Raw genomic sequence first — 24,209 nt, 5'->3', positions numbered from 1 at the left:
GTAGAACCAGGAGCTCTGCTCCTGCGTGTATGCTGCGTGTCAACCTAGAAATTACAGACTGATGGCACAAGGCTAGTTTTCCCATTATGAAAGCTCTGTTGATGCGGCCCCGAAGCTACCTGAAAAGCACTGTTGTTACCGTGCTTTTACTTACAGACGGCATGGTTCATAGAAGAAAATGAGTTTTCTCGAAAGAAACCTTGTGCTTCCAGTTCGTAGTTGGAAGCTCAACCTGCTCCGCTCTATACCAAACGTGAAAGTCAATGTGAGCACTAGCCTCGAAGTAAGGCCCTGATTATCCTGGCAAAACGGGAGGCGTGCAGCAGCTCCATGAGGCCTTCATCGCTGTTCTGCTTTAGTTTCACGGTAGTAAGCTTTCCAAGACTCCTAGGGACTTTGCTTAAGCAACCGTTTCGGTACCAGAACACTGCGTAGAGACAGTAAGCTCTGGTCCTGCGTGTATGCTGCGTGTCAACCTAGAAATTGGAGACTGATGGCATAAGGCTTCTTTTCCCATTATGAAAGCTCCGTTCATGCGGCCTCGAAGCTACCTGAAAAGCATTGTTGTTGCCGGGGTTTTCCTCACTGCCGGCATGGTTCTGAGAAGAAAATGAGTTTTCTCCTAAGAAACCTTGGGTTTCCAGTTCCTTGTTGGAAGCTCACCCTGCTCTGCGCTATACCTAAAGTGAAAGTCAACGTGAGCCCAAGCTTCGAAGTAAGGCCCTGATTATCCTTGCAAAACGAGAGGCGTGCAGCAGCTCTTGAGGCGTTCATCGTTGTTCTGCTTTAGTTTCAAGGTAGTAAGCTTTTCAACACTCCTAGGGGCCTTGCTTCAGCACCCGTTTCAGTACCAGAACACTGCGTAGAACCAGGAAGCTCTGCTCCTGCGTGTATGCTGCGTGTCAACCTAGAAATTAGAGACTGATGGCACAAGGCTAGTTTTCCCATTATGAAAGCTCCGTTGATGCGGCCCCGAAGCTACCTGAAAAGCACTGTTGTTACCGTGCTTTTACTTACAGCCGGCATGGCTCATAGAAGAAAATGAGTTTTCTCGAAAGAAACCTTGTGCTTCCAGTTCCTAGTTGGAAGCTCACCCTGCTCTGCTCTATACCAAACGTGAAAGTCAATGTGAGCAGTAACCTCGAAGTAAGGCCCAGATTATCCTGGCAAAACGGGAGGCGTGCAGCAGCTCCATGAGGCCTTCATCGCTGTTCTGCTTTAGTTTCACGGTAGTAAGCTTTCCAAGACTCCTAGGGACTTTGCTTAAGCAACCGTTTCGGTACCAGAACACTGCATAGAGACCGTAAGCTCTGGTCCTGCGTGTATGTTGCGTATCAACCTAGAAATTGGAGTCTGATGGCATAAAGCCTCTTTTCCCATTATGAAAGCTCCGTTCATGCGGCCTCGAAGCTACCTGAAAACCATTGTTGTTGCCGGGGTTTTCTTCACTCCCGGCATGGTTCTGAAAAAAAATGAATTTTCTCCTAAGAAACCTTGTGTTTCCAGTTCCTTGTTGGAAGCTCACCCTGCTCTGCGCTATACCTAAAGTGAAAGTCAACGTGAGCCCACGCTTCGAAGTAAGGCCCTGATTATCCTTGCAAAACGAGAGGCGTGCAGCAGCTCCATGAGGCGTTCATCGTTGTTCTGCTTTAGTTTCAAGGTAGTAAGCTTTTCAACACTCCTAGGGGCCTTGCTTCAGCACCCGTTTCAGTACCAGAACACTGCGTAGAACCAGGAAACTCTGCTCCTGCGTGTATGCTGCGTGTCAACCTAGAAATTACAGACTGATGGCACAAGGCTAGTTTTCCCATTATGAAAGCTCTGTTGAGGCGGCCCCGAAGCTACCTGAAAAGCACTGTTGTTACCGTGCTTTTACTTCAGACGGCATGGTTCATAGAAGATAATGAGTTTTCTGGAAAGAAACCTTGTGCTTCCAGTTCGTAGTTGGAAGCTCAACCTGCTCCGCTCTATACCAAACGTGAAAGTCAATGTGAGCACTAGCCTCGAAGTAAGGCCCAGATTATCCTGGCAAAACGGGAGGAGTGCAGCAGCTCCATGAGGCCTTCATCGCTGTTCTGCTTTAGTTTCACGGTAGTAAGCTTTCCAAGACTCCTAGGGACTTTGCTTAAGCAACCGTTTCGGTACCAGAACACTGCGTAGAGACAGTAAGCTCTGGTCCTGCGTGTATGCTGCGTGTCAACCTAGAAATTGGAGACTGATGGCATAAGGCTTCTTTTCCCATTATGAAAGCTCCGTTCATGCGGCCTCGAAGCTACCTGAAAAGCATTGTTGTTGCCGGGGTTTTCCTCACTGCCGGCATGGTTCTGAGAAGAAAATGAGTTTTCTCCTAAGAAACCTTGTGTTTCCAGTTCTTTGTTGGAAGCTCACCCTGCTCTGCGCTATACCTAAAGTGAAAGTCAACGTGAGCCCAAGCTTCGAAGTAAGGCCCTGATTATCCTTGCAAAACGAGAGGCGTGCAGCATCTCTTGAGGCGTTCATCGTTGTTCTGCTTTAGTTTCAAGGTAGTAAGCTTTTCAACACTCCTAGGGGCCTTGCTTCAGCACCCGTTTCAGTACCAGAACACTGCGTAGAACCAGGAGCTCTGCTCCTGCGCGTATGCTGCGTGTCAACCTAGAAATTACAGACTGATGGCACAAGGCTAGTTTTCCCATTATGAAAGCTCTGTTGATGCGGCCCCGAAGCTACCTGAAAAGCACTGTTGTTACCGTGCTTTTACTTACAGACGGCATGGTTCATAGAAGAAAATGAGTTTTCTCGAAAGAAACCTTGTGCTTCCAGTTCCTAGTTGGAAGCTCACCCTGTTCTGCTCTATACCAAACGTGAAAGTCAATGTGAGCACTAGCCTCGAAGTAAGGCCCTGATTATGCTGGCAAAACGGGAGGCGTGCAGCAGCTCCATGAGGTCTTCATCGCTGTTCTGCTTTAGTTTCACGGTAGTAAGCTTTCCAAGACCTCTAGGGACTTTGCTTAAGCAACCGTTTCGGTACCAGAACACTGCGTAGAGACAGTAAGCTCTGGTCCTGCGTGTATGCTGCGTGTCAACCTAGAAATTGGAGACTGATGGCATAAAGCCTCTTTTCCCATTATGCAAGCTCCGTTCATGCGGCCTCGAAGCTACCTGAAAAGCATTGTTGTTGCCGGGGTTTTCTTCACTCCCGGCATGGCTCTGAGAAGAAAATGAGTTTTCTCCTAAGAAACCTTGTGTTTCCAGTTCCTTGTTGGAAGCTCACCCTGCTCTGCGCTATACCTAAAGTGAAAGTCAACGTGAGCCCAAGCTTCGAAGTAGGCCCTGATTATCCTTGCAAAACGAGAGGCGTGCAGCAGCTCCATGAGGCCTTCATCGTTGTTCTGCTTTAGTGTCAAGGTAGTAAGCTTTTCAACACTCCAAGGGGCCTTGCTTCAGCACCCGTTTCAGTACCAGAACACTGCGTAGAACCAGGAAGCTCTGCTCCTGCGTGTATGCTGCGTGTCAACCTAGAAACTAGAGACTGATGGCACAACGCTTGTTTTCCCGTTTTGAAAGCTCCATTCATGCGGCCTCGAAGTTACCTGAAAAGCACTGTTGTTACCGTGCTTTTACTTACAGCCGGCATGGCACATAGAAGAAAATGAGTTTTCTCGAAAGAAACCTTGTGCTTCCAGTTCCTAGTTGGAAGCTCACCCTGCTCTGCTCTATACCAAACGTGAAAGTCAATGTGAGCACTAGCCTCGAAGTAAGGCCCTGATTATCCTGGCAAAACGGGAGGCGTGCAGCAGCTCCATGAGGCCTTCATCGCTGTTCCGCTTTAGTTTCACGGTAGTAAGCTTTCCAAGACTCCTAGGGACTTTGCTTTAGCAACCGTTTCGGTACCAGAACACTGCGTAGAGACAGTAAGCTCTGGTCCTGCGTGTATGCTGCGTGTCAACCTAGAAATTGGAGACTGATGGCATAAGGCTTCTTTTCCCATTATGAAAGCTCCGTTCATGCGGCCTCGAAGCTACCTGAAAAGCATTGTTGTTGCCGGGGTTTTCCTCACTGCCGGCATGGTTCTGAGAAGAAAATGAGTTTTCTCCTAAGAAACCTTGGGTTTCCAGTTCCTTGTTGGAAGCTCACCCTGCTCTGCGCTATACATAAAGTGAAAGTCAACGTGAGCCCAAGCTTCGAAGTAGGCCCTGATTATCTTTGCAAAACGAGAGGCGTGCAGCAGCTCCATGAGGCGTTCATCGTTGTTCTGCTTTAGTGTCAAGGTAGTAAGCTTTTCAACACTCCTAGGGGCCTTGCTTCAGCACCCGTTTCAGTACCAGAACACTGCGTAGAACCAGGAGCTCTGCTCCTGCGCGTATGCTGCGTGTCAACCTAGAAATTACAGACTGATGGCACAAGGCTAGTTTTCCCATTATGAAAGCTCTGTTGATGCGGCCCCGAAGCTACCTGAAAAGCACTGTTGTTACCGTGCTTTTACTTACAGACGGCATGGTTCATAGAAGAAAATGAGTTTTCTCGAAAGAAACCTTGTGCTTCCAGTTCCTAGTTGGAAGCTCACCCTGTTCTGCTCTATACCAAACGTGAAAGTCAATGTGAGCACTAGCCTCTAAGTAAGGCCCTGATTATGCTGGCAAAACGGGAGGCGTGCAGCAGCTCCATGAGGTCTTCATCGCTGTTCTGCTTTAGTTTCACGGTAGTAAGCTTTCCAAGACCTCTAGGGACTTTGCTTAAGCAACCGTTTCGGTACCAGAACACTGCGTAGAGACAGTAAGCTCTGGTCCTGCGTGTATGCTGCGTGTCAACCTAGAAATTGGAGACTGATGGCATAAAGCCTCTTTTCCCATTATGCAAGCTCCGTTCATGCGGCCTCGAAGCTACCTGAAAAGCATTGTTGTTGCCGGGGTTTTCTTCACTCCCGGCATGGCTCTGAGAAGAAAATGAGTTTTCTCCTAAGAAACCTTGTGTTTCCAGTTCCTTGTTGGAAGCTCACCCTGCTCTGCGCTATACCTAAAGTGAAAGTCAACGTGAGCCCAAGCTTCGAAGTAGGCCCTGATTATCCTTGCAAAACGAGAGGCGTGCAGCAGCTCCATGAGGCGTTCATCGTTGTTCTGCTTTAGTTTCAAGGTAGTAAGCTTTTCAACACTCCTAGGGGCCTTGCTTTAGCACCCGTTTCAGTACCAGAACACTGCGTAGAACCAGGAGCTCTGCTCCTGCGTGTATGCTGCGTGTCAACCTAGAAATTAGAGACTGATGGCACAAGGCTAGTTTTCCCATTATGAAAGCTCTGTTGATGTGGCTCCGAAGCTACCTGAAAAGCACTGTTGTTACCGTGCTTTTACTTACAGACGGCATGGTTCATAGAAGAAAATGAGTTTTCTCGAAAGAAACCTTGTGCTTCCAGTTCATAGTTGGAAGCTCAACCTGCTCCGCTCTATACCAAACGTGAAAGTCAATGTGAGCACTAGCCTCGAAGTAAGGCCCTGATTATCCTGGCAAAACGGGAGGCGTGCAGCAGCTCCATGAGGCCTTCATCGCTGTTCTGCTTTAGTTTCACGGTAGTAAGCTTTCCAAGACTCCTAGGGACTTTTCTTAAGCAACCGTTTCGGTACCAGAACACTGCGTAGAGACAGTAAGCTCTGGTCCTGCGTGTATGCTGCGTGTCAACCTAGAAATTGGAGACTGATGGCATAAGGCTTCTTTTCCCTTTATGAAAGCTCCGTTCATGCGGCCTCGAAGCTACCTGAAAAGCACTGTTGTTGCCGGGGTTTTCTTCACTGCCGGCATGGTTCTGAGAAGAAAATGAGTTTTCTCCTAAGAAATCTTGGGTTTCCAGTTCCTTGTTGGAAGCTCACCCTGCTCTGCGCTATACCTAAAGTGAAAGTCAACGTGAGCCCAAGCTTCGAAGTAAGGCCCTGATTATCCTTGCAAAACGAGAGGCGTGCAGCAGCTCTTGAGGCGTTCATCGTTGTTCTGCTTTAGTTTCAAGGTAGTAAGCTTTTCAACACTCCTAGGGGCCTTGCTTCAGCACCCGTTTCAGTACCAGAACACTGCGTAGAACCAGGAAGCTCTGCTCCTGCGTGTATGCTGCGTGTCAACCTAGAAATTACAGACTGATGGCACAAGGCTAGTTTTCCCATTATGAAAGCTCTGTTGATGCGGCCCCGAAGCTACCTGAAAAGCACTGTTGTTACCGTGCTTTTACTTACAGACGGCATGGTTCTTAGAAGAAAATGAGTTTTCTCGAAAGAAACCTTGTGCTTCCAGTTCCTAGTTGGAAGCTCAACCTGCTCTGCTCTATACCAAACGTGAAAGTCAATGTGAGCACTAGCCTCGAAGTAAGGCCCTGATTATCCTGGCAAAACGGGAGGCGTGCAGCACCTCCATGAGGCCTTCATCGCTGTTCTGCTTTAGTTTCACGGTAGTAAGCTTTCCAAGACTCCTAGGGACTTTGCTTAAGCAACCGTTTCGGTACCAGAACACTGCGTAGAGACAGTAAGCTCTGGTCCTGCGTGTATGCTGCGTGTCAACCTAGAAATTGGAGACTGATGGCATAAGGCTTCTTTTCCCATTATGAAAGCTCCGTTCATGCGGCCTCGAAGCTACCTGAAAAGCATTGTTGTTGCCGGGGTTTTCCTCACTGCCGGCATGGTTCTGAGAAGAAAATGAGTTTTCTCCTAAGAAACCTTGGGTTTCCAGTTCCTTGTTGGAAGCTCACCCTGCTCTGCGCTATACCTAAAGTGAAAGTCAACGTGAGCCCAAGCTTCGAAGTAGGCCCTGATTATCCTTGCAAAACGAGAGGCGTGCAGCAGCTCCATGAGGCGTTCATCGTTGTTCTGCTTTAGTTTCAAGGTAGTAAGCTTTTCAACACTCCTAGGGGCCTTGCTTCAGCACCCGTTTCAGTACCAGAACACTGCGTAGAACCAGGAGCTCTGCTCCTGCGTGTATGCTGCGTGTCAACCTAGAAATTACAGACTGATGGCACAAGGCTAGTTTTCCCATTATGAAAGCTCTGTTGATGCGGCCCCGAAGCTACCTGAAAAGCACTGTTGTTACCGTGCTTTTACTTACAGACGGCATGGTTCATAGAAGATAATGAGTTTTCTCGAAAGAAACCTTGTGCTTCCAGTTCGTAGTTGGAGGCTCAACCTGCTCCGCTCTATACCAAACGTGAAAGTCAATGTGAGCACTAGCCTCGAAGTAAGGCCCTGATTATCCTGGCAAAACGGGAGGCGTGCAGCAGCTCCATGAGGCCTTCATCGCTGTTCTGCTTTAGTTTCACGGTAGTAAGCTTTCCAAGACCTCTAGGGACTTTGCTTACGCAACCGTTTCGGTACCAGAACACTGCGTAGAGACAGTAAGCTCTGGTCCTGCGTGTATGCTGCGTGTCAACCTAGAAATTGGAGACTGATGGCATAAGGCTTCTTTTCCCATTATGAAAACTCTGTTCATGCGGCCTCGAAGCTACCTGAAAAGCATTGTTGTTGCCGGGGTTTTCCTCACTGCCGGCATGGTTCTGAGAAGAAAATGAGTTTTCTCCTAAGAAACCTTGGGTTTCCAGTTCCTTGTTGGAAGCTCACCCTGCTCTGCGCTATACCTAAAGTGAAAGTCAACGTGAGCCCAAGCTTCGAAGTAAGGCCCTGATTATCCTTGCAAAACGAGAGGCGTGCAGCAGCTCTTGAGGCGTTCATCGTTGTTCTGCTTTAGTTTCAAGGTAGTAAGCTTTTCAACACTCCTAGGGGCCTTGCTTCAGCACCCGTTTCAGTACCAGAACACTCCGTAGAACCAGGAAGCTCTGCTCCTGCGTGTATGCTGCGTGTCAACCTAGAAATTAGAGACTGATGGCACAACGCTTGTTTTCCCGTTTTGAAAGCTCCATTCATGCGGCCTCGAAGTTACCTGAAAAGCACTGTTGTTACCGTGCTTTTACTTACAGCCGGCATGGCACATAAAAGAAAATGAGTTTTCTCGAAAGAAACCTTGTGCTTCCAGTTCCTAGTTGGAAGCTCACCCTGTTCTGCTCTATACCAAACGTGAAAGTCAATGTGAGCACTAGCCTCGAAGTAAGGCCCTGATTATGCTGGCAAAACGGGAGGCGTGCAGCAGCTCCATGAGGCCTTCATCGCTGTTCTGCTTTAGTTTCACGGTAGTAATCTTTCCAAGACCTCTAGGGACTTTGCTTAAGCAACCGTTTCGGTACCAGAACACTGCGTAGAGACAGTAAGCTCTGGTCCTGCGTGTATGCTGCGTGTCAACCTAGAAATTGGAGACTGATGGCATAAAGCCTCTTTTCCCATTATGAAAGCTCCGTTCATGCGGCCTCGAAGCTACCTGAAAAGCATTGTTGTTGCCGGGGTTTTCTTCACTCCCGGCATGGTTCTGAGAAAAAATGAATTTTCTCCTAAGAAACCTTGTGTTTCCAGTTCCTTGTTGGAAGCTCACCCTGCTCTGCGCTATACCAAACGTGAAAGTCAATGTGAGCACTAGCCTCGAAGTAAGGCCCTGATTATGCTGGCAAAACGGGAGGCGTGCAGCAGCTCCATGAGGACTTCATCGCTGTTCTGCTTTAGTTTCACGGTAGTAAGCTTTCCAAGACCTCTAGGGACTTTGCTTAAGCAACCGTTTCGGTACCAGAACACTGCGTAGAGACAGTAAGCTCTGGTCCTGCGTGTATGCTGCGTGTCAACCTAGAAATTGGAGACTGATGGCATAAAGCCTCTTTTCCCATTATGAAAGCTCCGTTCATGCGGCCTCGAAGCTACCTGAAAAGCATTGTTGTTGCCGGGGTTTTCTTCACTCCCGGCATGGTTCTGAGAAGAAAATGAGTTTTCTCCTAAGAAACCTTGTGTTTCCAGTTCCTTGTTGGAAGCTCACCCTGCTCTGCGCTATACCTAAAGCGAAAGTCAACGTGAGCCCGAGCTTCGAAGTAGGCCCTGATTATCCTTGCAAAACGAGAGGCGTGCAGCAGCTCCATGAGGCGTTCATCGTTGTTCTGCTTTAGTTTCAAGGTAGTAAGCTTTTCAACACTCCTAGGGGCCTTGCTTCAGCACCCGTTTCAGTACCAGAACACTGCGTAGAACCAGGAGCTCTGCTCCTGCGTGTATGCTGCGTGTCAACCTAGAAATTACAGACTGATGGCACAAGGATAGTTTTCCCATTATGAAAGCTCTGTTGATGCGGCCCCGAAGCTACCTGAAAAGCACTGTTGTTACCGTGCTTTTACTTACAGACGGCATGGTTCTTAGAAGAAAATGAGTTTTCTCGAAAGAAACCTTGTGCTTCCAGTTCGTAGTTGGAAGCTCAACCTGCTCCGCTCTATACCAAACGTGAAAGTCAATGTGAGCACTAGCCTCGAAGTAAGGCCCTGATTATCCTGGCAAAACGGGAGGCGTGCAGCACCTCCATGAGGCCTTCATCGCTGTTCTGCTTTAGTTTCACGGTAGTAAGCTTTCCAAGACTCCTAGGGACTTTGCTTAAGCAACCGTTTCGGTACCAGAACACTCCGTAGAGACAGTAAGCTCTGGTCCTGCGTGTATGCTGCGTGTCAACCTAGAAATTGGAGACTGATGGCATAAGGCTTCTTTTCCCATTATGAAAGCTCCGTTCATGCGGCCTCGAAGCTACCTGAAAAGCATTGTTGTTGCCGGGGTTTTCCTCACTGCCGGCATGGTTCTGAGAAGAAAATGAGTTTTCTCCTAAGAAACCTTGGGTTTCCAGTTCCTTGTTGGAAGCTCACCCTGCTCTGCGCTATACCTAAAGTGAAAGTCAACGTGAGCCCAAGCTTCGAAGTAAGGCCCTGATTATCCTTGCAAAACGAGAGGCGTGCAGCAGCTCTTGAGGCGTTCATCGTTGTTCTGCTTTAGTTTCAAGGTAGTAAGCTTTTCAACACTCCTAGGGGCCTTGCTTCAGCACCCGTTTCAGTACCAGAACACTGCGTAGAACCAGGAAGCTCTGCTCCTGCGTGTATGCTGCGTGTCAACCTAGAAATTACAGACTGATGGCACAAGGCTAGTTTTCCCATTATGAAAGCTCCGTTGATGCGGCCGCGAAGCTACCTGAAAAGCACTGTTGTTACCGTGCTTTTACTTACAGCCGGCATGGCTCATAGAAGAAAATGAGTTTTCTCGAAAGAAACCTTGTGCTTCCAGTTCCTAGTTGGAAGCTCACCCTGCTCTGCTCTATACCAAACGTGAAAGTCAATGTGAGCAGTAACCTCGAAGTAAGGCCCAGATTATCCTGGCAAAACGGGAGGCGTGCAGCAGCTCCATGAGGCCTTCATCGCTGTTCTGCTTTAGTTTCACGGTAGTAAGCTTTCCAAGACTCCTAGGGACTTTGCTTAAGCAACCGTTTCGGTACCAGAACACTGCGTAGAGACAGTAAGCTCTGGTCCTGCGTGTATGTTGCGTGTCAACCTAGAAATTACAGACTGATGGCATAAAGCCTCTTTTCCCATTATGAAAGCTCTGTTGAGGCGGCCCCGAAGCTACCTGAAAAGCATTGTTGTTGCCGGGGTTTTCTTCACTCCCGACATGGTTCTGAGAAAAAATGAATTTTCTCCTAAGAAACCTTGTGTTTCCAGTTCCTTGTTGGAAGCTCACCCTGCTCTGCGCTATACCAAACGTGAAAGTCAATGTGAGCACTAGCCTCGAAGTAAGGCCCTGATTATGCTGGCAAAACGGGAGGCGTGCAGCAGCTCCATGAGGACTTCATCGCTGTTCTGCTTTAGTTTCACGGTAGTAAGCTTTCCAAGACCTCTAGGGACTTTGCTTAAGCAACCGTTTCGGTACCAGAACACTGCGTAGAGACAGTAAGCTCTGGTCCTGCGTGTATGCTGCGTGTCAACCTAGAAATTGGAGACTGATGGCATAAAGCCTCTTTTCCCATTATGAAAGCTCCGTTCATGCGGCCTCGAAGCTACCTGAAAAGCATTGTTGTTGCCGGGGTTTTCTTCACTCCCGGCATGGTTCTGAGAAGAAAATGAGTTTTCTCCTAAGAAACCTTGTGTTTCCAGTTCCTTGTTGGAAGCTCACCCTGCTCTGCGCTATACCTAAAGTGAAAGTCAACGTGAGCCCGAGATTCGAAGTAGGCCCTGATTATCCTTGCAAAACGAGAGGCGTGCAGCAGCTCCATGAGGCGTTCATCGTTGTTCTGCTTTAGTTTCAAGGTACTAAGCTTTTCAACACTCCTAGGGGCCTTGCTTCAGCACCCGTTTCAGTACCAGAACACTGCGTAGAACCAGGAGCTCTGCTCCTGCGTGTATGCTGCGTGTCAACCTAGAAATTACAGACTGATGGCACAAGGCTAGTTTTCCCATTATGAAAGCTCTGTTGATGCGGCCCCGAAGCTACCTGAAAAGCACTGTTGTTACCGTGCTTTTACTTACAGACGGCATGGTTCATAGAAGAAAATGAGTTTTCTCGAAAGAAACCTTGTGCTTCCAGTTCGTAGTTGGAAGCTCAACCTGCTCCGCTCTATACCAAACGTGAAAGTCAATGTGAGCACTAGCCTCGAAGTAAGGCCCTGATTATCCTGGCAAAACGGGAGGCGTGCAGCAGCTCCATGAGGCCTTCATCGCTGTTCTGCTTTAGTTTCACGGTAGTAAGCTTTCCAAGACTCCTAGGGACTTTGCTTAAGCAACCGTTTCAGTACCAGAACACTGCGTAGAGACAGTAAGCTCTGGTCCTGCGTGTATGCTGCGTGTCAACCTAGAAATTGGAGACTGATGGCATAAGGCTTCTTTTCCCATTATGAAAGCTCCGTTCATGCGGCCTCGAAGCTACCTGAAAAGCATTGTTGTTGCCGGGGTTTTCCTCACTGCCGGCATGGTTCTGAGAAGAAAATGAGTTTTCTCCTAAGAAACCTTGGGTTTCCAGTTCCTTGTTGGAAGCTCACCCTGCTCTGCGCTATACCTAAAGTGAAAGTCAACGTGAGCCCAAGCTTCGAAGTAAGGCCCTGATTATCCTTGCAAAACGAGAGGCGTGCAGCAGCTCTTGAGGCGTTCATCGTTGTTCTGCTTTAGTTTCAAGGTAGTAAGCTTTTCAACACTCCTAGGGGCCTTGCTTCAGCACCCGTTTCAGTAACAGAACACTGCGTAGAACCAGGAAGCTCTGCTCCTGCGTGTATGCTGCGTGTCAACCTAGAAATTAGAGACTGATGGCACAAGGCTAGTTTTCCCATTATGAAAGCTCCGTTGATGCGGCCCCGAAGCTACCTGAAAAGCACTGTTGTTACCGTGCTTTTACTTACAGCCGGCATGGCTCATAGAAGAAAATGATTTTTCTCGAAAGAAACCTTGTGCTTCCAGTTCCTAGTTGGAAGCTCACCCTGCTCTGCTCTATACCAAACGTGAAAGTCAATGTGAGCAGTAACCTCGAAGTAAGGCCCAGATTATCCTGGCAAAACGGGAGGCGTGCAGCAGCTCCATGAGGCCTTCATCGCTGTTCTATTTTAGTTTCACGGTAGTAAGCTTTCCAAGACTCCTAGGGACTTTGCTTAAGCAACCGTTTCGGTACCAGAACACTGCGTAGAGACAGTAAGCTCTGGTCCTGCGTGTATGTTGCGTGTCAACCTAGAAATTACAGACTGATGGCATAAAGCCTCTTTTCCCATTATGAAAGCTCTGTTGAGGCGGCCCCGAAGCTACCTGAAAAGCATTGTTGTTGCCGGGGTTTTCTTCACTCCCGGCATGGTTCTGAGAAAAAATGAATTTTCTCCTAAGAAACCTTGTGTTTCCAGTTCCTTGTTGGAAGCTCACCCTGCTCTGCGCTATACCAAACGTGAAAGTCAATGTGAGCACTAGCCTCGAAGTAAGGCCCTGATTATGCTGGCAAAACGGGAGGCGTGCAGCAGCTCCATGAGGACTTCATCGCGGTTCTGCTTTAGTTTCACGGTAGTAAGCTTTCCAAGACCTCTAGGGACTTTGCTTAAGCAACCGTTTCGGTACCAGAACACTGCGTAGAGACAGTAAGCTCTGGTCCTGCGTGTATGCTGCGTGTCAACCTAGAAATTGGAGACTGATGGCATAAAGCCTCTTTTCCCATTATGAAAGATCCGTTCATGCGGCCTCAAAGCTACCTGAAAAGCATTGTTGTTGCCGGGGTTTTCTTCACTCCCGGCATGGTTCTGAGAAGAAAATGAGTTTTCTCCTAAGAAACCTTGTGTTTCCAGTTCCTTGTTGGAAGCTCACCCAGCTCTGCGCTATACCTAAAGTGAAAGTCAACGTGAGCCCGAGCTTCGAAGTAGGCCCTGATTATCCTTGCAAAACGAGAGGCGTGCAGCAGCTCCATGAGGCGTTCATCGTTGTTCTGCTTTAGTTTCAAGGTAGTAAGCTTTTCAACACTCCTAGGGGCCTTGCTTCAGCACCCGTTTCAGTACCAGAACACTGCGTAGAACCAGGAGCTCTGCTCCTGCGTGTATGCTGCGTGTCAACCTAGAAATTACAGACTGATGGCACAAGGCTAGTTTTCCCATTATGAAAGCTCCGTTGATGCGGCCCCGAAGCTACCTGAAAAGCACTGTTGTTACCGTGCTTTTACTTACAGACGGCATGGTTCTTAGAAGAAAATGAGTTTTCTCGAAAGAAACCTTGTGCTTCCAGTTCGTAGTTGGAAGCTCAACCTGCTCCGCTCTATACCAAACGTGAAAGTCAATGTGAGCACTAGCCTCGAAGTAAGGCCCTGATTATCCTGGCAAAACGGGAGGCGTGCAGCACCTCCATGAGGCCTTCATCGCTGTTCTGCTTTAGTTTCACGGTAGTAAGCTTTCCAAGACCTCTAGGGACTTTGCTTAAGCAACCGTTTCGGTACCAGAACACTGCGTAGAGACAGTAAGCTCTGGTCCTGCGTGTATGCTGCGTGTCAACCTAGAAATTGGAGACTGATGGCATAAAGCCTCTTTTCCCATTATGAAAGCTCCGTTCATGCGGCCTCGAAGCTACCTGAAAAGCATTGTTGTTGCCGGGGTTTTCTTCACTCCCGGCATGGTTCTGAGAAGAAAATGAGTTTTCTCCTAAGAAACCTTGTGTTTCCAGTTCCTTGTTGGAAGCTCACCCTGCTCTGCGCTATACCTAAAGTGAAAGTCAACGTGAGCCCGAGCTTCGAAGTAGGCCCTGATTATCCTTGCAAAACGAGAGGCGTGCAGCAGCTCCATGAGGCGTTCATCGTTGTTCTGCTTTAGTTTCAAGGTACTAAGCTTTTCAACACTCCTAGGGGCCTTGCTTCAGCACCCGTTTCAGTACCAGAACACTGCGTAGAACCAGGAGCTCTGCTCCTGCGTGTATGCTGCGTGTCAACCTAGAAATTACAGACTGATGGCACAAGGCTAGTTTTCCCATTATGAAAGCTCTGTTGATGCGGCCCCGAAGCTACCTGAAAAGCACTGTTGTTACCGTGCTTTTACTTACAGACGGCATGGTTCATAGAAGAAAATGAGTTTTCTCGAAAGAAACCTTGTGCTTCCAGTTCGTAGTTGGAAGCTCAACCTGCTCCGCTCTATACCAAACGTGAAAGTCAATGTGAGCACTAGCCTCGAAGTAAGGCCCTGATTATCCTGGCAAAACGGGAGGCGTGCAGCAGCTCCATGAGGCCTTCATCGCTGTTCTGCTTTAGTTTCACGGTAGTAAGCTTTCCAAGACTCCTAGGGACTTTGCTTAAGCAACCGTTTCGGTACCAGAACACTGCGTAGAGACAGTAAGCTCTGGTCCTGCGTGTATGCTGCGTGTCAACCTAGAAATTGGAGACTGATGGCATAAGGCTTCTTTTCCCATTATGAAAGCTCCGTTCATGCGGCCTCGAAGCTACCTGAAAAGCATTGTTGTTGCCGGGGTTTTCCTCACTGCCGGCATGGTTCTGAGAAGAAAATGAGTTTTCTCCTAAGAAACCTTGGGTTTCCAGTTCCTTGTTGGAAGCTCACCCTGCTCTGCGCTATACCTAAAGTGAAAGTCAACGTGAGCCCAAGCTTCGAAGTAAGGCCCTGATTATCCTTGCAAAACGAGAGGCGTGCAGCAGCTCTTGAGGCGTTCATCGTTGTTCTGCTTTAGTTTCAAGGTAGTAAGCTTTTCAACACTCCTAGGGGCCTTGCTTCAGCACCCGTTTCAGTACCAGAACACTGCGTAGAACCAGGAAGCTCTGCTCCTGCGTGTATGCTGCGTGTCAACCTAGAAATTAGAGACTGATGGCACAAGGCTAGTTTTCCCATTATGAAAGCTCCGTTGATGCGGCCCCGAAGCTACCTGAAAAGCACTGTTGTTACCGTGCTTTTACTTACAGCCGGCATGGCTCATAGAAGAAAATGAGTTTTCTCGAAAGAAACCTTGTGCTTCCAGTTCCTAGTTGGAAGCTCACCCTGCTCTGCTCTATACCAAACGTGAAAGTCAATGTGAGCAGTAACCTCGAAGTAAGGCCCAGATTATCCTGGCAAAACGGGAGGCGTGCAGCAGCTCCATGAGGCCTTCATCGCTGTTCTGCTTTAGTTTCACGGTAGTAAGCTTTCCAAGACTCCTAGGGACTTTGCTTAAGCAACCGTTTCGGTACCAGAACACTGCATAGAGACCGTAAGCTCTGGTCCTGCGTGTATGTTGCGTATCAACCTAGAAATTGGAGTCTGATGGCATAAAGCCTCTTTTCCCATTATGAAAGCTCCGTTCATGCGGCCTCGAAGCTACCTGAAAAGCATTGTTGTTGCCGGGGTTTTCTTCACTCCCGGCATGGTTCTGAAAAAAAATGAATTTTCTCCTAAGAAACCTTGTGTTTCCAGTTCCTTGTTGGAAGCTCACCCTGCTCTGCGCTATACCTAAAGTGAAAGTCAACGTGAGCCCACGCTTCGAAGTAAGGCCCTGATTATCCTTGCAAAACGAGAGGCGTGCAGCAGCTCCATGAGGCGTTCATCGTTGTTCTGCTTTAGTTTCAAGGTAGTAAGCTTTTCAACACTCCTAGGGGCCTTGCTTCAGCACCCGTTTCAGTACCAGAACACTGCGTAGAACCAGGAAACTCTGCTCCTGCGTGTATGCTGCGTGTCAACCTAGAAATTACAGACTGATGGCACAAGGCTAGTTTTCCCATTATGAAAGCTCTGTTGAGGCGGCCCCGAAGCTACCTGAAAAGCACTGTTGTTACCGTGCTTTTACTTCAGACGGCATGGTTCATAGAAGATAATGAGTTTTCTGGAAAGAAACCTTGTGCTTCCAGTTCGTAGTTGGAAGCTCAACCTGCTCCGCTCTATACCAAACGTGAAAGTCAATGTGAGCACTAGCCTCGAAGTAAGGCCCAGATTATCCTGGCAAAACGGGAGGAGTGCAGCAGCTCCATGAGGCCTTCATCGCTGTTCTGCTTTAGTTTCACGGTAGTAAGCTTTCCAAGACTCCTAGGGACTTTGCTTAAGCAACCGTTTCGGTACCAGAACACTGCGTAGAGACAGTAAGCTCTGGTCCTGCGTGTATGCTGCGTGTCAACCTAGAAATTGGAGACTGATGGCATAAGGCTTCTTTTCCCATTATGAAAGCTCCGTTCATGCGGCCTCGAAGCTACCTGAAAAGCATTGTTGTTGCCGGGGTTTTCCTCACTGCCGGCATGGTTCTGAGAAGAAAATGAGTTTTCTCCTAAGAAACCTTGTGTTTCCAGTTCCTTGTTGGAAGCTCACCCTGCTCTGCGCTATACCTAAAGTGAAAGTCAACGTGAGCCCAAGCTTCGAAGTAAGGCCCTGATTATCCTTGCAAAACGAGAGGCGTGCAGCATCTCTTGAGGCGTTCATCGTTGTTCTGCTTTAGTTTCAAGGTAGTAAGCTTTTCAACACTCCTAGGGGCCTTGCTTCAGCACCCGTTTCAGTACCAGAACACTGCGTAGAACCAGGAGCTCTGCTCCTGCGTGTATGCTGCGTGTCAACCTAGAAATTACAGACTGATGGCACAAGGCTAGTTTTCCCATTATGAAAGCTCTGTTGATGCGGCCCCGAAGCTACCTGAAAAGCACTGTTGTTACCGTGCTTTTACTTACAGACGGCATGGTTGATAGAAGAAAATGAGTTTTCTCGAAAGAAACCTTGTGCTTCCAGTTCGTAGTTGGAAGCTCAACCTGCTGCGCTCTATACCAAACGTGAAAGTCAATGTGAGCACTAGCCTCGAAGTAAGGCCCTGATTATCCTGGCAAAACGGGAGGCGTGCAGCAGCTCCATGAGGCCTTCATCGCTGTTCTGCTTTAGTTTCACGGTAGTAAGCTTTCCAAGTCTCCTAGGGACTTTGCTTAAGCAACCGTTTCGGTACCAGAACACTGCGTAGAGACAGTAAGCTCTGGTCCTGCGTGTATGCTGCGTGTCAACCTAGAAATTGGAGACTGATGGCATAAGGCTTCTTTTCCCATTATGAAAGCTCCGTTCATGCGGCCTCGAAGCTACCTGAAAAGCATTGTTGTTGCCGGGGTTTTCCTCACTGCCGGCATGGTTCTGAGAAGAAAATGAGTTTTCTCCTAAGAAACCTTGGGTTTCCAGTTCCTTGTTGCAAGCTCACCCTGCTCTGCGCTATACCTAAAGTGAAAGTCAACGTGAGCCCAAGCTTCGAAGTAAGGCCCTGATTATCCTTGCAAAACGAGAGGCGTGCAGCAGCTCTTGAGGCGTTCATCGTTGTTCTGCTTTAGTTTCAAGGTAGTAAGCTTTTCAACACTCCTAGGGGCCTTGCTTCAGCACCCGTTTCAGTACAAGAACACTGCGTAGAACCAGGAAGCTCTGCTCCTGCGTGTATGCTGCGTGTCAACCTAGAAAATAGAGACTGATGGCACAACGCTTGTTTTCCCGTTTTGAAAGCTCCATTCATGCGGCCTCGAAGCTACCTGAAAAGCACTGTTGTTACCGTGCTTTTACTTACAGCCGGCATGGCACATAGAAGAAAATGAGTTTTCTCGAAAGAAACCTTGTGCTTCCAGTTCCTAGTTGGAAGCTCACCCTGCTCTGCTCTATACCAAACGTGAAAGTCAATGTGAGCACTAGCCTCGAAGTAAGGCCCTGATTATCCTGGCAAAACGGGAGGCGTGCAGCAGCTCCATGAGGCCTTCATCGCTGTTCTGCTTTAGTTTCACGGTAGTAAGCTTTCCAAGACTCCTAGGGACTTTGCTTAAGCAACCGTTTCGGTACCAGAACACTGCGTAGAGACAGTAAGCTCTGGTCCTGCGTGTATGCTGCGTGTCAACCTAGAAATTGGAGACTGATGGCATAAAGCCTCTTTTCCCATTATGAAAGCTCCGTTCATGCGGCCTCGAAGCTACCTGAAAAGCATTGTTGTTGCCGGGGTTTTCTTCACTCCCGGCATGGTTCTGAGAAGAAAATGAGTTTTCTCCTAAGAAACCTTGTGTTTCCAGTTCCTTGTTGGAAGCTCACCCTGCTCTGCGCTATACCTAAAGTGAAAGTCAACGTGAGCCCAAGCTTCGAAGTAAGGCCCTGATTATCCTTGCAAAACGAGAGGCGTGCAGCAGCTCCATGAGGCGTTCATCGTTATTCTGCTTTAGTTTCAAGGTAGTAAGCTTTTCAACACTCCTAGGGGCCTTGTTTCAGCACCCGTTTCAGTACCAGAACACTGCGTAGAACCAGGAAGCTCTGCTCCTGCGTGTATGCTGCGTGTCAACCTAGAAATTACAGACTGATGGCACAAGCCTAGTTTTCCCATTATGAAAGCTCTGTTGATGCGGCCCCGAAGCTACCTGAAAAGCACTGTTGTTACCGTGCTTTTACTTACAGACGGCATGGTTCTTAGAAGAAAATGAGTTTTCTCGAAAGAAACCTTGTGCTTCCAGTTCCTTGTTGGAGGCTCAACCTGCTCCGCTCTATACCAAACGTGAAAGTCAATGTGAGCACTAGCCTCGACGTAAGGCCCTGATTATGCTGGCAAAACGGGAGGCGTGCAGCAGCTCCATGAGGCCTTCATCGCTGTTCTGCTTTAGTTTCACGGTAGTAAGCTTTCCAAGACTCCTAGGGACTTTTCTTAAGCAACCGTTTCGGTACCAGAACACTCCGTAGAGACAGTAAGCTCTGGTCCTGCGTGTATGCTGCGTGTCAACCTAGAAATTGGAGACTGATGGCATAAGGCTTCTTTTCCCATTATGAAAACTCTGTTCATGCGGCCTCGAAGCTACCTGAAAAGCACTGTTGTTACCGTGCTTTTACTTACAGCCGGCATGGCACATAGAAGAAAATGAGTTTTCTCGAAAGAAACCTTGTGCTTCCAGTTCCTAGTTGGAAGCTCACCCTGCTCTGCTCTATACCAAACGTGAAAGTCAATGTGAGCACTAGCCTCGAAGTAAAGGCCCTGATTATGCTGGCAAAACGGGAGGCGTGCAGCAGCTCCATGAGGCCTTCATCGCTGTTCTGCTTTAGTTTCACGGTAGTAAGCTTTCCAAGTCTCCTAGGGACTTTGCTTTAGCAACCGTTTCGGTACCAGAACACTGCGTAGAGACAGTAAGCTCTGGTCCTGCGTGTATGCTGCGTGTCAACCTAGAAATTGGAGACTGATGGCATAAAGCTTCTTTTCCCATTATGAAAGCTCCGTTCATGCGGCCTCGAAGCTACCTGAAAAGCATTGTTGTTGCCGGGGTTTTCCTCACTGCCGGCATGGTTCTGAGAAGAAAATGAGTTTTCTCCTAAGAAACCTTGGGTTTCCAGTTCCTTGTTGGAAGCTCACCCTGCTCTGCGCTATACCTAAAGTGAAAGTCAACGTGAGCCCACGCTTCGAAGTAAGGCCCTGATTATCCTTGCAAAACGAGAGGCGTGCAGCAGCTCTTGAGGCGTTCATCGTTGTTCTGCTTTAGTTTCAAGGTAGTAAGCTTTTCAACACTCCTAGGGGCCTTGCTTCAGCACCCGTTTCAGTACCAGAACACTGCGTAGAACCAGGAGCTCTGCTCCTGCGTGTATGCTGCGTGTCAACCTAGAAATTACAGACTGATGGCACAAGGCTAGTTTTCCCATTATGAAAGCTCTGTTGATGCGGCCCCGAAGCTACCTGAAAAGCACTGTTGTTACCGTGCTTTTACTTACAGACGGCATGGTTCACAGAAGAAAATGAGTTTTCTCGAAAGAAACCTTGTGCTTCCAGTTCCTAGTTGGAAGCTCACCCTGTTCTGCTCTATACCAAACGTGAAAGTCAATGTGAGCACTAGCCTCGAAGTAAGGCCCTGATTATGCTGGCAAAACGGGAGGCGTGCAGCAGCTCCATGAGGACTTCATCACTGTTCTGCTTTAGTTTCACGGTAGTAAGCTTTCCAAGACTCCTAGGGACTTTGCTTAAGCAACCGTTTCGGTACCAGAACACTGCGTAGAGACAGTAAGCTCTGGTCCTGCGTGTATGCTGCGTGTCAACCTAGAAATTGGAGACTGATGGCATAAAGCCTCTTTTCCCATTATGAAAGCTCCGTTCATGCGGCCTCGAAGCTACCTGAAAAGCATTGTTGTTGCCGGGGTTTTCTTCACTCCCGGCATGGTTCTGAGAAGATAATGAGTTTTCTCCTAAGAAACCTTGTGTTTCCAGTTCCTTGTTGGAAGCTCACCCTGCTCTGCGCTATACCTAAAGTGAAAGTCAACGTGAGCCCAAGCTTCGAAGTAGGCCCTGATTATCCTTGCAAAACGAGAGGCGTGCAGCAGCTCCATGAGGCGTTCATCGTTGTTCTGCTTTAGTTTCAAGGTAGTAAGCTTTTCAACACTCCTAGGGGCCTTGCTTCAGCACCCGTTTCAGTACCAGAACACTGCGTAGAACCAGGAGCTCTGCTCCTGCGTGTATGCTGCGTGTCAACCTAGAAATTACAGACTGATGGCACAAGGCTAGTTTTCCCATTATGAAAGCTCTGTTGATGCGGCCCCGAAGCTACCTGAAAAGCACTGTTGTTACCGTGCTTTTACTTACAGACGGCATGGTTCAGAGAAGAAAATGAGTTTTCTCGAAAGAAACCTTGTGCTTCCAGTTCGTAGTTGGAAGCTCAACCTGCTCCGCTCTATACCAAACGTGAAAGTCAATGTGAGCACTAGCCTCGAAGTAAGGCCCTGATTATCGTGGCAAAACGGGAGGCGTGCAGCAGCTCCATGAGGCCTTCATCGCTGTTCTGCTTTAGTTTCACGGTAGTAAGCTTTCCAAGACTCCTAGGGACTTTGCTTAAGCAACCGTTTCGGTACCAGAACACTGCGTAGAGACAGTAAGCTCTGGTCCTGCGTGTATGCTGCGTGTCAACCTAGAAATTGGAGACTGATGGCATAAGGCTTCTTTTCCCATTATGAAAGCTCCGTTCATGCGGCCTCGAAGCTACCTGAAAAGCATTGTTGTTGCCGGGGTTTTCCTCACTGCCGGCATGGTTCTGAGAAGAAAATGAGTTTTCTCCTAAGAAACCTTGGGTTTCCAGTTCCTTGTTGGAAGCTCACCCTGCTCTGCGCTATACCTAAAGTGAAAGTCAACGTGAGCCCAAGCTTCGAAGTAAGGCCCTGATTATCCTTGCAAAACGAGAGGCGTGCAGCAGCTCCATGAGGCCTTCATCGTTGTTCTGCTTTAGTTTCAAGGTAGTAAACTTTTCAACACTCCTAGGGGCCTTGCTTCAGCACCCGTTTCAGTACCAGAACACTGCGTAGAACCAGGAAGCTCTGCTCCTGCGTGTATGCTGCGTGTCAACCTAGAAATTAGAGACTGATGGCACAACGCTTTTTTTCCCGTTTTGAAAGCTCCATTCATGCGGCCTCGAAGCTACCTGAAAAGCACTGTTGTTACCGTGCTTTTACTTACAGCCGGCATGGCACATAGAATAAAATGAGTTTTCTCGACAGAAACCTTGTGCTTCCAGTTCCTAGTTGGAAGCTCACCCTGCTCTGCTCTATACCAAACGTGAAAGTCAATGTGAGCACTAGCCTCGAAGTAAGGCCCTGATTATGCTGGCAAAACGGGAGGCGTGCAGCAGCTCCATGAGGCCTTCATCGCTGTTCTGCTTTAGTTTCACGGTAGTAAGCTTTCCAAGACTCCTAGGGACTTTGCTTAAGCAACCGTTTCGGTACCAGAACACTGCGTAGAGACAGTAAGCTCTGGTCCTACGTGTATGTTGCGTGTCAACCTAGAAATTGGAGACTGATGGCATAAAGCCTCTTTTCCCATTATGAAAGCTCCGTTCATGCGGCCTCGAAGCTACCTGAAAAGCATTGTTGTTGCCGGGGTTTTCTTCACTCCCGGCATGGTTCTGAGAAGAAAATGAATTTTCTCCTAAGAAACCTTGTGTTTCCAGTTCCTTGTTGGAAGCTCACCCTGCTCTGCGCTATACCTAAAGTGAAAGTCAACGTGAGCCCAAGCTTCGAAGTAAGGCCCTGATTATCCTTGCAAAACGAGAGGCGTGCAGCAGCTCCATGAGGCGTTCATCGTTGTTCTGCTTTAGTTTCAAGGTAGTAAGCTTTTCAACACTCCTAGGGGCCTTGCTTCAGCACCCGTTTCAGTACCAGAACACTGCGTAGAACCAGGAAGCTCTGCTCCTGCGTGTATGCTGCGTGTCAACCTAGAAATTACAGACTGATGGCACAAGGCTAGTTTTCCCATTATGAAAGCTCTGTTGATGCGGCCCCGAAGCTACCTGAAAAGCACTGTTGTTACCGTGCTTTTACTTACAGACGGCATGGTTCATAGAAGAAAATGAGTTTTCTCGAAAGAAACCTTGTGCTTCCAGTTCCTAGTTGGAAGCTCAACCGGCTCTGCTCCATACCAATCGTGAAAGTCAATGTGAGCACTAGCCTCGAAGTAAGGCCCTGATTATCCTGGCAAAACGGGAGGCGTGCAGAACCTCCATGAGGCCTTCATCGCTGTTCTGCTTTAGTTTCACGGTAGTAAGCTTTCCAAGACCTCTACGGACTTTGCTTAAGCAACCGTTTCGGTACCAGAACACTGCGTAGAGACAGTAAGCTCTGGTCCTGCGTGTATGCTGCGTGTCAACCTAGAAATTGGAGACTGATGGCATAAGGCTTCTTTTCCCATTATGAAAGCTCCGTTCATGCGGCCTCGAAGCTACCTGAAAAGCATTGTTGTTGCCGGGGTTTTCCTCACTGCCGGCATGGTTCTGAAAAGAAAATGAGTTTTCTCCTAAGAAACCTTGGTTTTCCAGTTCCTTGTTGGAAGCTCACCCTGCTCTGCTCTATACCTAAAGTGAAAGTCAACGTGAGCCCAAGCTTCGAAGTAAGGCCCTGATTATCCTTGCAAAACGAGAGGCGTGCAGCAGCTCTTGAGGCGTTCATCGTTGTTCTGCTTTAGTTTCAAGGTAGTAAGCTTTTCAACACTCCTAGGGGCCTTGCTTCAGCACCCGTTTCAGTACCAGAACACTGCGTAGAACCAGGAAGCTCTGCTCCTGCGTGTATGCTGCGTGTCAACCTAGAAATTAGAGACTGATGGCACAACGCTTGTTTTCCCGTTTTGAAAGCTCCATTCGTGCGGCCTCGAAGCTACCTGAAAAGCACTGTTGTTACCGTGCTTTTACTTACAGCCGGCATGGCACATAGAAGAAAATGAGTTTTCTCGACAGAAACCTTGTGCTTCCAGTTCCTAGTTGGAAGCTCACCCTGCTCTGCTCTATACCAAACGTGAAAGTCAATGTGAGCACTAGCCTCGAAGTAAGGCCCTGATTATGCTGGCAAAACGGGAGGCGTGCAGCAGCTCCATGAGGCCTTCATCGCTGTTCTGCTTTAGTTTCACGGTAGTAAGCTTTCCAAGACTCCTAGGGACTTTGCTTAAGCAACCGTTTCGGTACCAGAACACTGCGTAGAGACAGTAAGCTCTGGTCCTGCGTGTATGCTGCGTGTCAACCTAGAAATTGGAGACTGATGGCATAAAGCCTCTTTTCCCATGATGAAAGCTCCGTTCATGCGGCCTCGAAGCTACCTGAAAAGCATTGTTGTTGCCGGGGATTTCTTCACTCCCGGCATGGTTCTGAGAAGAAAATGAGTTTTCTCCTAAGAAACCTTGTGTTTCCAGTTCCTTGTTGGAAGCTCACCCTGCTCTGCGCTATACCTAAAGTGAAAGTCAACGTGAGCCCAAGCTTCGAAGTAGGCCCTGATTACCCTTGTAAAACGAGAGGCGTGCAGCAGCTCCATGAGGCCTTCATCGTTGTTGTGCTTTAGTTTCAAGGTAGTAAGCTTTTCAACACTCCTAGGGGCCTTGCTTCAGCACCCGTTTCAGTACCAGAACACTGCGTAGAACCAGGAAGCTCTGCTCCTGCGTGTATGCTGCGTGTCACCCTAGAAATTAG

The sequence above is a fragment of the Eubalaena glacialis genome, chromosome 11 (genome assembly GCF_028564815.1).
Source record: "Eubalaena glacialis isolate mEubGla1 chromosome 11, mEubGla1.1.hap2.+ XY, whole genome shotgun sequence".
Lineage (NCBI taxonomy): Eukaryota > Metazoa > Chordata > Mammalia > Artiodactyla > Balaenidae > Eubalaena > Eubalaena glacialis.
Note: the sequence above shows the minus strand (reverse complement) of the source record.